Source organism: Gavialis gangeticus, unplaced genomic scaffold, assembly GCF_001723915.1.
Source record: "Gavialis gangeticus isolate Ggan-Ray unplaced genomic scaffold, GavGan_comp1, whole genome shotgun sequence".
In the NCBI taxonomy this organism is placed as follows: domain Eukaryota; kingdom Metazoa; phylum Chordata; order Crocodylia; family Gavialidae; genus Gavialis; species Gavialis gangeticus.
In genome coordinates this window covers 62,021,118-62,025,306 of record NW_017728994.1, presented here as the reverse complement: position 1 = coordinate 62,025,306, position 4,189 = coordinate 62,021,118, and the positions used below count along the sequence as shown (strand labels likewise).

The 4,189-nt window shown below is 41.9% G+C and overlaps 1 long non-coding RNA gene across 2 annotated transcripts in view; it reads left to right on the top strand.

Moving 5' to 3' along the window:
- The window catches only part of LOC109287663, a 22,166-nt gene that overhangs the window by 8,539 nt on the left and 9,438 nt on the right, over positions 1-4,189 (top strand). The window contains exons 3-4 of one of the 2 annotated variants that reach the window (XR_002094934.1): positions 324-439; positions 1,750-1,829. This is a non-coding gene — a long non-coding RNA (uncharacterized LOC109287663). The remainder of the gene's footprint in view (positions 1-323; positions 440-1,749; positions 1,830-4,189) is intronic. The other variant, XR_002094935.1, reaches the window with a different exon arrangement.

The window sequence follows — 4,189 nt, the reverse complement described above, 5'->3', positions numbered from 1 at the left end:
TCCGGCCCAGAGCAGAGAGCATATGGCAGCTCTGGGCCCGGGTCAGGGTTAGAGCTGCAGCAGCCACCTGCCCCAGGTTGGTACTCAAATCCAAGACAAGACTTTTCTCCCCATGCTGAATGGGGAATAAAACCTTACTTTGGATTTGAATAAATACAATATTACTTCTGTAGCCACTAATGATGGAACAAATGAGATAACAGGTGGTTAGCTTTCTAAAGCGATAGGGCGTAATTTGTTGTACGCCCGCTGAAAAAGTGGTCCTCTGTTTTAAAAAGTGGCTTTTTAAAACAGAGTTTTAAGAGTAGCTTTTAACTTCACAGGTGTTATGGCTGCAATGAATGCAAGTTCTGTCAGAAAGACCAGGATGGACAAAGGAATTGAAGTGCTGGACAAAAATGGCAAAGTAGTAGGAGTGTCATGGAAAGCTGGAGACAAGGTAGGCAAAGGGGGATGCCGTCATGTTGGCCGGGTTTCTTTTTCTTCCAAGTAAGCAGAACTCTGTGTTGAGAACAGGTTGAATGAGTTGTATTGGAACTAGGAACTTCTGTCTTGCAGCCCTAGTGCAACCACTGGATCACCCTGTTGCACTGGACAGGTCCTTTGGGTGGGGTTGGGCCCTTCCTTTATGCATGGCCACAAGGCCCCCTCCAGTGCAATGTCTCCTATGGGCAGTCACAGCGGCACAAATACAAGATTTCTTTTTTTCTACTAACCCTAGTGATGCAAGCCCCCTCAAACACAAGCCTGTGCTGCTTGTGACTCTGGCAGGGCATCTTGAGGGATGACCTGTACCAGGGGAGAGTGGAATAGCTTATGCACTGCTCCTCCATACTAGAATTAGGGGGAAGGGTTGTGCCTTGCAGGGAATGATTAGCCCATGGGACTCTAGTTTGGGTATTTTACACATCCATTAACAAAGGGCTGTGCATATTTACCCACCAGTGATCCATGTCCCCTCTTATGTACCTGGAAAGTGCTCAGGACATTTAGACATCATTTACCAACAAGGCCAGATATACATTCTGATACATACCCCTACTGCTGTCAGCGTATCAGACCAAGTGGTGGCATAAGCACAACAGGTACCAATGCTTACATTTAAAATTGTTCTGAACTTCTCATAATAGGATCCTGTTTTGTTTTGCTTTTTATTACCACCCACCCCATAACTTCTGTGTTTAAGCTGAAATTTTCCAGGCCAAGCTTGTGTTTTTTTTGAAAGGTTCAGTTGTTTTGGGAAAGGGATAGGAGAAGAATTTGTCCTGCCTGTAGTTTGAAAGAAAAATATTACAACCATTTAGTTGAGAAACTTAAGCATCTCTCTGTTTTTGAGTAGGGAGTTGACATCTGGGAGGGAGAACATGTTAAAATTAGGGGGGCTGCAGTGGGAGGCCCTATGGAGGGTGGGGAAATAAGGTAGGTGGTGCCAGTGGGAGCAAAAGGAGCTCGGCACTCCAAACAAATCAGGCCTTTGAAAAACTGAACTAGTTTAAAATAGCTGTTGCCATTTTAGGTGAGCTGTGTAATGTGGCCATGGTCACCTCCACTTCTGAGACCATGGGAGCCACTAATAAAATTCTTGCTACTAGACAGAAGGTAGCTTCTGTTTTAGTAAGAAACCGTAGTAGATATTTTGGCCTTCGGTGAATTGCGGCATGGAGTTCTAGAGACTACAAGCAAAAGGGCACGAGTGGAGCATTTACAGCTTCAGCCAGCGCTAACTCAAATGGTATTTTTCTTAGGCAGTAAAAGAAACAGCACTATCCAGAGGAGTCTTGCTTGGGACAGCACTAATTTCCCAAAGTCATTCTACACTTTATAAAATGGTAAGAAGCAAAACTGCAGGTTGAAGGAGTAGGAGGCTTTGAATTGCTGAGTAGTATTTATTTGTGTTTGTCCATTTTTCCTGGTTGTGTGGTTTTACTTGCATTAGTACAAGGGGTTATAGCATAGTCAGTGGCAATGGAGGCATCTAAATGGAGAACCAGAAGAATCTTCGACTGAAGGTGCTAAGTGCTAATACAGTAAGAAATGCTGTTGTTTAATAACTGTGTATAAAGTATAGTGCTCCCCAGAACAACTGAATATGACCGCAACAGGAAAAAGTAATCCAAGACATTTGAATTAAAGAACTGAGTTATTTCAAAGCAGTCATAGCACCTTCATCACTTAATCTCCGATCCTGTATTGTGATGAGTGTATGGGTGACATGAGGGTACAGAATAATATTATAACAAAAGGAAAACCACACACCAAGGGGCAGAAAGCATGAAATTGGGAACAACAAGCATCTAGGAAATAAAGGACAAGAAATACCAGCAGGGAATGTAAAAATGGTTTATTAACTTCAGCACCCTAGCTTAAACACTGTTTTACATGGAGAATTTAAAGGCCCTTTGTTTTATGGGGTAGTCTGGTCTGAGTCAAACATCTCAGTTATACCTTGAATAAGGTATCCTCCTAACCTGACAGCAACCACCAAAAGACGTACTCTTTAAATACCCTGAGAATACTGGTGAGCATTGCTGTACTGGGAATGATGATACCAGTTTTCCTAAGCATATATCCACAACTGGGGAAGGCAAGTGCATTTCCAGGCTTGCTATAGATCCCTCTTCTATGTAATGCAATTGCTGTATGTAATGCTAACCAAATGACTAGGGCCAGGAATCTCAGACCAAGTAGCAAAGAATCAGTAGGTTTAAAATGACACGAGATTTACTATTAGGTTTGCAGGCGTTTCATCACAGAAAAAAAAAAGAGGGTGGAATCCTTCCAGTGATTAGTAATAGGCTCCTTTTACATCAAATATTCTGTGATAGAACGAGAAAGTGTTTCTAAGATGAAACAAACTCCTTTTAACATTTCTTGCTAGCACTTCTGGAGTAGATGAGATCCCCCTTGACAGCTTACTTCGTGTGAGAGTCCAAAATAAAAGCCAGTATATTAGACAAATGAACTAGTGAGAAGGTTCTCTCTCCTTCCTCGTCCCTCTGAATCTTTTGTGTTCTCACTCGAGATCTTTTTCAAATAAATGCCTGCCCCTTCCCTGCATGCCTTGCCAACCTCCTAACTGCCATCCCAGTAACCCCAGGAAATAACCTTATTTGCAGTCTCTAAAGGGACTTCCAACCAACTATGAACCTTGGAACACTATTTTTTAGCCTTAAAATGGACAGAAGACTTTCTTCCTAAATTGCCTGCTGAAACCATTTCCTCTCTCAGCCATCACTCTCTAGTCCATAATTACTTTGCTAGGAAATCCCAAAGAGCAACAGTACAGATTCTAGAGGCTTCCTTTAATAGCTTTAAATGTCTGATGCCCCTACTTGATATCTTACCGTGGCAATGACAGACCAAGACTAGGAGGCTGAATTTCTAAAAAATTATGAGTGAAAATACAGGTGGACTAGGTCTTTTTCCTCTTCATTTTGTGAACAAAAGCAGTGGACGTCTTCAGTAGTATTCATGATCCAGCCACAATATATCAAAGAGCAATTGCCACACTATGTTGGAATAATGTAAGATAGAAATTATCACCCTGTGATCTAAAAGAACATTTCTTTTCAGTATTTGGCTATAGAAAGTAACATTGAAAACCAGCTAAAACATCTCATTTTGCTTTTCTCTATCATGTTTTAAGCTTGGTGTACAATGTAATATTGACTTGTAGGGGGTAGGAAACACCTTTACTATTGATGCAGGTCTAATTCTCCCATTTGTATGCATTTCAGATACACCGAGCTGACCTCGAACCAGGAATTCAGTCACTCACAGAAGAATCTGAGCTTTTTTACAACGGGGGAGTTTAGGGGACATCTTAAGTGTTCTTCCTGATCAGACCGAACTTTATGTCTGTGCAAGGTTTCAAGCTTAAACGACGACATCCTGAATAATGAAATCCTGGGTAATGGGAGAAGAGGCTGCACAGAGTGGCTTTGGAACGATGTTTTTTTCCCCCTTCAAATGGACAGAAAAACAGAAAGTATCTGCAAGCCGCATGTACAAGCAGGCAAGTAACAACAGCATAATGCTCGCACTGAAAATGAGACTCATGCGAGAAAGGTTGTAGCATTGCACCCTTGAGAAACAACCTGCCTTCTCTACTTTCTCTCCCAGTCATGTGGCTGATTATCCCATTAAAGCCTGTGACTGAATAGTAGACAAAGCTTTTTCTTTTTTTTCC